We start from the raw sequence: 8,714 nt of genomic DNA, 5'->3' as shown, positions 1-8,714 counted from the left end.
GCGTAGAAGGGGTAGTATTGTCCATACTAAATTATGCATTAGTGTACCCGCTGTCCGTCGTAGGGCCGGCCGCCCGTGTACGTCGCGCCCCGTACGCCCGCGTCGTACGTCGCGCCCCGTGCGGTTCGGTAGTGCAATCGAGGAAAAAAAACGCCCCACACCGACACCCCATTTACGCGTACGCAACCCTAGCGACATCAACGCCGCCGTCATGACGTCGGGCGGCGTCCATAGTCACCCACGCGGCGTCTCACCGGTGTCGCGTGAAACCGACACCCCATCCCCGCGTAGGAAACCTTAGCGGCATCAACGCCGCCGTGGTCCACCGCCGTCATGACGTCGACCCCGACGTGCCCGTCTAGTCGCGAGCACCGACGACGTCCGTAGTCACCCACACGCCGTGACGCCGGTGAAACGCCCAGCGCTCTCGTGAACGTTCTGTCCTGGTACGCGCCCTCCACGACGTGGGTGGCAGCAACGCATCGGCGTCGACCCCAGGCGAGGACCCCTCGACGGCGCACAGTAGGTTCCCGGGCTCTTTTCTTTCTTTTTGATTTGTCCATTGCATTTTTATGCATTTTTGTATGTAAAATGATTCACTACTTAGCTAAATAAGAGAGGAGAGTAGTGACCTCTTAATGACCTCATAATGATTTTGTATGTTCAAATTTGTATGCATGCCACGTAGTGAAGTCACTGTTGACAAATTTACTGTATTCGCGATGATGTTTTGTGGAATGTTGGCATTGATCTCACACCTTATTCGGATGTGCATAGATGGAGCAAATAACCGGATACGCCAGTGATGATTCCGGTAGCGATAATGGATCCTCGTCATTGAATGCGAATCAACCTCCCGGAGACAACTATATGAGTCAGGATGAATCGTACAGTGGTAATGTAAGTGCCTTCAATGTTGACCAAAACATATTGAATACGAATTAGTTATTTCACACTTACATGTCCTTTTAAATTTGTACAGCTACATGGCAATGATGACGATGAGGAATATGATATAGATGAACAGTTTTATGCAGATAGTGTGAGCCAGGTATGTTGAAAAAATTGTAGAGAAATGATTGACATTAAAATTGTATGAACACTTATGTTACTTTACATGTGCACAGATAAATGCTAATGGTGACAATGAGCGTAATAATATAGATGATGACAATGCCGAGAGCGAGGTCGATGCATCTCGTAGTGGGAGCGGTAGCCAAGTAAGTTACTTACATTATTTATGGTTAGTAACAATACAAGAACAGATTGACATGCAAGGTTATATGTCATATTTTGCAGGGAGGTGTTGATGGTCCTAGCAGGAACGATGAGCATAGTGATGATGATCAGTTTGACCTTGATATGTGCTATGATGAATATCAGCAAGAGTCACTTGATAGGCATTGGGCAGTGATGGTAAAGACATTCAGGTCATTAGACGAGGTGTACACGTTCTACAACAAGCACGCGAGAGAATGTGGGTTCATCATCAGGAAGGACTCGCTAAAATTCTCGAAGGATCACACAAGGACTCCGCGCATGAGGAGGTATCTCTGTTCCGCCGCAGGAAAATGACAGGCCATGTTCTGTACCATGGAAGGCCGGGCCCGCAGGCTTAGACCGGAGAGTCGATTCTTATGCAAAGCCCATTTGACAGTTAAGCTTGATAAAAAGCTCAATCTTTGGTATGTCAGCAGTTTCTTCGATGATCACAGCCACACTCTTGCATGACCGGACGAAGTCCCTTTCCTCCGATCTCATAATCAGATCAAAGCATTTGAGAGAGTTGAGACCTTAGCTATGGCTGGAGCTGGGATAAGAAAACATATCATTTTTGACAACATCGTTAGCAGGTATGGGTCGTATGCAAAGTCACCGTTTCAGAGGACAAAGCTGTATAACATGTGCTACAGGGAGAAGATGAAATTGCTTGCACAAGGTGATGTTGATACTGCCATAGGAATCATGTTGACTAGAAAGGACAGAGATCCAGACTTCTTCTTTGAGCACACGGTTGACGCTGAAGGCAGGCTCCAAAACCTTTTCTGGTGTGATTCGCAGTCACGCCGGGATTACCTAGACTATGGTGATGTTTTGTTCGACAGCACATACAAGATGAACAGGTATGGAATGCCGTTCATCCCTTTTGTGGGTCTGAACAACCACTGTTGCACTACGGTATTCGCCTGCGCCATTGTTTCAGATGAGACTGAGGCTACATATGTTTGGTTGCTTAACACGTTCTTGAAAGCTAACTGTCAGAAGAGGCCCAAATCTGTAATTACCGATGGAGATGCAGCGATGGTAAGGGCTATCAGGAAGGTGCTTTCTGACGTGTGGCATCGTCTATGTTCATGGCATATTGAAAAGAATATGCAGAAACACCTCAACCACAAGTCATTGAAGGAGTTTAGGGCATTATTGTACTATGCCACTACACATAAGGTTTTTGAGGAGAGATGGGCCGTGTTTGTGCGCAAATGGCAGATGGAGAAAACGAAAACATGGCTCCATAGGATGTACAGGAAGAGGACGCTTTGGGCTGCATCATATTTGTCTGGTGGGTTTTTCCTTGGTATGCGCAGTAATCAGAGGAGTGATAGTCTGAACTCCAGCCTGCACCTTCATCTTGACTATGGTATGACGATCGTTGACATGATTGTACACTACAAGAATTGTATTGTTCGCCTCCGTGAGAATGAAGCTTATGATGACTACACGGCCTCACAGACTCTTACAGTAACAGTGACTGAGTGTCAGGCCATTGAGTCGTATGCTGCGAAAGCATTCACGCAGGCAAACTTTTATATGTTGCAACAAGATATGAAGAAGGTACAGGAGCTTGAGGTAATTGATAGACTGACAGGGATTGATAGTCAGAGATTTGTGGTTGCGTGGAAGAATAACAAGGATCATAGATTTAATGTGGACTATACGCCAGGTAACTCCGCAGAAACTATAAAGTGCAATTGCCGAAGTATGACTCGCAAAGGGCTTCCTTGCAAGCATATTATTCATGTTTTGAATGCACTGAACTTACCTGTGATACCCAAGTGTTGTGTCCTGCGAAGATTCTCAAAAAAGCACAAGCCGGACTGCCCGTGAAGCGCACCAGCAATTTGTTTGCGTGGGGTTGGTCCAGTGGTGAGGACAGAGCTAGATATAGTGAGTTGACCATCAAATCTCCAGAAGCATGTCATGTCACATGCAGTAATCCTTTCTTATTCGACAAGTTGATGGCAGCTCTCGATGATATTATAGCGAATAAGGACATACAGGGAAATGAAGATGATAGTCAAAGAAGCTTCGTGAACAATAATCCATTTGAGCCTAACCGAGACCATATTCTGGTTCGTGATCCAGTAAAGGTTTCCGCCAAGGGCGCACGTAAGCAGAACAGTAGAGGTCGCGATAAGGGTGGCACAGATGTGACAAAAAATGAGAGGCCTAAAGCATTTGACGAGAAATCTGGACGAAAATGTAGCATATGCAGCGGCTCAGGTCATAACAGGAGCACATGCAGCAAAAATGAAGAGTATGTCTACTATTTGTGTATGTTAGTTTTGCTGTTTCATTTACGGTACATTGATTCTCATAGTTTTTGTATGCAGCAACTGGGCTTGAAGACAGAAGTGACGATGGTGCATCTGTTTTACTGCTTCCATTTATATGTAATTGTACGTCTTTTTGCTTTGTTTATATTAGTTTCGTTGATTCATCTACCGTACATTGATTCTCACAATTTTTTTATTTATTCTATGCAGCAACTTGGCTTGAAGACTCAAGTGAAGAAAATGCAAGTGTTTTACCTCTTCCATTTATGTTCATGTTGAGTATTTTATATGTGTGAAACAAGATTATTTCCTACAGACCATTCTCATTTGAGACTTGTTATTTTCTGTCCACTACAATAAAATTACTGTGGTGACAATTGTTATGTTGAGACATCATTGTTGTTGATATAAATATTCACTATTCATTGTTTATATGATGAATTATGCATGTATTTACTATATATTCATTGTTTATATTATGAATTCTGCATGTACTTACTAGTCCCGTCGACTGTCAACTATATTTAAATAAGAGAAGTACTGTGCGAATTGTTGTTTAAAAAAAGGAAAAACATGCCCACCCGTCTCCACGGCGTGTCTTAATAAGACCATCGTTATCAAGCCCAGCGGGCGACTACAACCGGCGTTTCGGAGCACGCCGTGGAAACCAGGCGCAACAGGGCAGAATCGACAGGGTACATCGACGGGGTAATAGACGAGAGGAGTTCAATGTGGCGACGGGAGCTCTGTATATAAACTGGTCGTCGTCGCCTTCGGCCGGCGAGGTGGGACTAAACTGAATGTTAGTTTTCGTCGCGCGTCGTCTCAGCGGGGGTAACTGGGCCGGCCCACGGCGCGTCGAGCCGTTCAGAAGTCTGCGCCGTCCATTGCCTTTTTGGGCCGGCCCACGTCGCGTCTGGCTGTGTCCACGTCGCCCCGCGGCCGACGCAAGTTTAGTCCCACCTCGCCGGCTGAAGGGGACGACGACGAGCTTATATACTCAGCTCCCGTCGGCACATTGAACTCCTCTGTTACTACCCCGTCGATGGACCGCGTCGATACTGCCCTGTAGGGCCTAGTTTGCACGCTGTGTTCTGAAACGCCTATCGTAGTCGTCCGGTGGGCTTGATAACGACGGGCTTACTAAGACACACTGTGGACGGGCGGGCAATTTTTTACCTAAAATATTTTTTAAGCTTTTCTAAACTAAACTAACACACAGTGTGCTGTAAACTAACTTTGTGCTAACAAAGTAACACGCAGTGTGCTGCCATAGTTTAGTGTATAAAAACTTAACGACAACTCGATTACATATATGTAAATCTAAACATTACGTTTATTTTTTATAATTTTTTTTGTATTTATAAATAAAATCGTCGCGTTTTTTTAATAATGCGTTACCATAGTTTACAACTATTCGGAAACAAAAAAAATCATGTAACTAAAAAAAGACTGATTATATAATATTTATGAAACACAATATCATGTGGTCATAAAAACGTAATTAAGTGTATAATCTTTTAGGAACAAAATAGTGGCAAAATCAATAAATATGTCTATTACATAAAATTTATAAGCAAGTGCGCAAAGCGTTTGGAAAATATAGTCCTCTAGTACCACCCAATCACATGCAAAACTCCTCCGTGCCGCATCTATTTCTTCTTCTTTGATATTTGAATAACTTTGTTTTTCACTTCATCAAGCTTGTTCCTTTCCGAATAGATAAGTTGCGCAATCATTACCTCTCTCGAATCATCAATTGACCTCTGAAAAAAAGTGATATTAGCACAGCGTTCATAGTACATCATAGTACAAACATGACTTGCGTACCTGTGAAAATAAGCCTGTCCATTTGTCACCATCCCAATATTGAAAGCATCGAAGGAGAAATATTCCACACGAATTCCTAGTACATACAATTTATGAACATTAAATATCTACTGTACATACAGGACCGACATGCTGTCAAAGTAATAACTCACCCATCATGTTGTTTTGGCATGTCATACATTTCAATAGGCCAATTGGAAACATCCGGATAATTCACAATTCCGGTTGCATTTGCTTTTTGGATATCTTCTGCTAGTTGTTTTCTCTAAAGATATAATAAAAATGGTGAAAATAATGTCATTCAGTGTACTAAAAAAACCAATGTTACAAAATGCACATTTGAAAGTTAAACCTACCAGGTCCTCAACGAGTTCTCTAGTAACACTGTCAAGTTTTCCGTTCATCAACGAGTCAAGAACCTGAAACTCTCTCTTCCCGCGATGCATGACGACAGTAATCCAGTGATTGTTCTGCTTGTTTAGAGGAATGTAAGTCTGCATCACAAGGACCATAAAACACAATCAGCACATACTATCGTATGTATGTACCATGTAACCAATCAAACTTACCTTTGATTTTTGAAATACTCGTCCTCACATCTATTCACGGGTCCATTACTATGCGACTCTGCTTCATAATCGTTACCGGTGGTCTTCTTTCCGGGTCTAACGTGAAGCAACCAATGTATCCTCCAAGTTGTCAACATGAAACGATCATCACTAACTTTGTCGACCAAATATGATGAGTATGCATTAATTACCTATAAATAATGTGGCAGATTTAACAATGGTGTTTTCGAATCAATTGTAAAACAATATATGAAATTAACTTACATCTCTACTTAGCCACTCATGGTTAATAATCTGACAAGCTCTCCGCACAGTCAGACTTTCTTCCAAGCCATCATTGAAAATTTCTGTTTTGGCATGTTTTTGTGAATGCTCATGCGCGCGCACGTACTCGATGGGCGCTTTCACCACATCATACTCATCACTAGATTTGTTAACACCACCATTTTGGAACAATTCTGTAACGCACAACTCAAATAATTATAAACGCAAATATATAAATAATTATTACGCAAGAACAATTAGAAACACAAAAAACTTACTTCCTTTCGCAGAACGTTTTGCACGCTTGTTCGGTTTAGGGACCACATAAGGAGACTTGACATGTTGTGATCCTTTGCACTTGCTCCTGCCAGTAACCTCCTCCACTTCCTCTTGTACTCCTTGAGAACCAAGCGACGCATGCGATGCGATTTCGTCCGTCCCTAAAGATGTGGCAGCTTTTTCATCTAATACTTCTGGTACTTGGATAGGATCATCCATATCACCCTTGAAACTATCACAGTACTCAGGTGTGCAGTAAAAAGGTGTGTTTCCACAAGAAGTTACATCACCGTCGTCATCATCCTTTTGCAAATTCATTTTGGAAGGTGTGCGGAACCGGTCTGAATCATCTTTTTGATATACAAACTCTTTTTTTGGACGTCCACCGTTTGAATACTCATTAATGCCTCCGTACAGATTCTCTTTGTCTTCTTCCAGGTTACTGGGTTTGTAGAAGACGCCGGTTTTGTTCAGTTTCTTAATCATCCTCTGCCAGAAAACATTTCATCTTAGTTCTTCAATTCAGTGATGGATATTAAAGTGACGTGCTCAAGTGTTACCTGTGCGCATAACTCTGGCAAACGAAGCAGTTCCTTCCGAAGCTCATTCATCTCACTCAAAATCCGGTCCATAGTAGGCTTTTGGCTCGAAGCCTCTGAGGTACTGCCCTCTTTCCTCGTTCCATTAACGTTAGACTTTTTGCTACTAGCTTTCTTGGTTTTTTGAGCTTCTTCTTCTGGAATTTTTTTCAGCCTATACTCCTCTGTAATGTTGTCATCGATCTACAAATGCAACAAGAGAATTATACATACAAACCATACGCACACTTAACTTTCTTTCATAAATGTAAAAAAACATGATTACTAGGATTACCATCCCAACACCACGACCATATTCATAGTTGTATTTGTCTCTTCTCACAGCCATATCTTCCATCCAGTTCCTCATCAGCGGGCTCAACAATGCCAACGGATCATATTTTGGACCGGTGATTGGTTGCACTTTCTCCCAGTATAGGTACTGCAAAACACATAAACTAATTAAATTACATGTTTTTCCGTGACATTTTCTAAGAGAAGTGTTCAAATTAATAAATACAACATACTTGCAAAAGGGCGAGGTTCCCCTGGGGCCACTGCCTAACATGGTCGTCCTGCAAAAGCTTACCAATCTTCGACAAACAGAATCGTGAAGTGAATGCATTCCAGTTGAACTTCCTTATCAACTTAATATTTTGCACTAAGGCATAGTATTTTTTCGGAACGTATTCATGAGACACTGGTGCAATTATAGTTCCTAAAAGAACTAGAAATGTCATCCGAATGAAGTCATCATCAGTGCTATTGTTCCTCACAATCTTTTCTATGAGATCATCAATCATGATCTTACCATTTTTCTTGCTAACAAAACTAACTGGTATTTTTTTTGGTTGCTTTTTCTCCTTCACTACTAAGAAACCCACAAACATCCACTCCATTGTTTTTCCAACCAAAAATGGAGTACACATCATCAGGCCTTAGTGAAATAAGACCTTTACTTCCAGCAGTACTTCCAGAACTCTCTTCAACCATAAATTTTTTGCTACTCGGATTGTAACCTTGGAGTAAAAAGTGAAGCAAAAAATCATGCATCTTTATCGATGGTATTCTAAACATGCCCTGCATATCCGTTTAATAAAACCGGAATTTCTGACTGGGTGACAGTTTGTCAACTAGGCTAACCCACTTTTGAACAGAACATGGAATCACACCGTCAATATTCATACTGCATCAAATAGATTTTTGTCGCATACCATCGTACTGCTATGAGCCATGTTGTATAAAGCAACTGGAAAAAAAAACTTACACGACGGCGACGGTGGGAGAGGCACCGGCGGCGTATAGAGGGCGACGGGTCAGGGGACGCAAGCCGGCGCGGGTGCACGGACGGTGTTTGGACGGTGGGGCGACGGTGGGAGGGGCACCGGCGCCGTTTTGGAGTGTCGGGCGACGAGCGGCGTATGTCGGCAGCACATTCAGATCGCGGGGTGGCGAGACGGGTTGTACGTACAAGAAAAATTTGCATGCGCGTCGGCTAACGACATCGCCTGAGCGCTGATTGCGGCGTCGTTGTTAGTGGGACGGCCCCATGCACGCATGCGCGTCGGTTAGCGAGACGGCTGGCGTTTTTTTACAGGGCCTCTTTTATTTTAACTAAATAAAGTAGGCACATTATCAAA

The 8,714-nt window shown here is 42.9% G+C and overlaps 1 pseudogene; it reads right to left on the bottom strand.

Annotated features, from left to right (window-relative positions):
• Positions 1-5,206: 5,206 nt before the first annotated feature.
• On the bottom strand, positions 5,207-7,973 carry LOC119310366 (annotated as a pseudogene).
• Between the last annotated feature and the right edge of the window lie 741 nt (positions 7,974-8,714).

The sequence above is a fragment of the Triticum dicoccoides genome, chromosome 1B (genome assembly GCF_002162155.2).
Source record: "Triticum dicoccoides isolate Atlit2015 ecotype Zavitan chromosome 1B, WEW_v2.0, whole genome shotgun sequence".
NCBI classification, from domain to species: Eukaryota; Viridiplantae; Streptophyta; class Magnoliopsida; order Poales; family Poaceae; genus Triticum; species Triticum dicoccoides.
The sequence above is the reverse complement of the archived record's forward strand: the minus strand, read 5'-3'. Positions and strand labels throughout refer to the sequence as shown.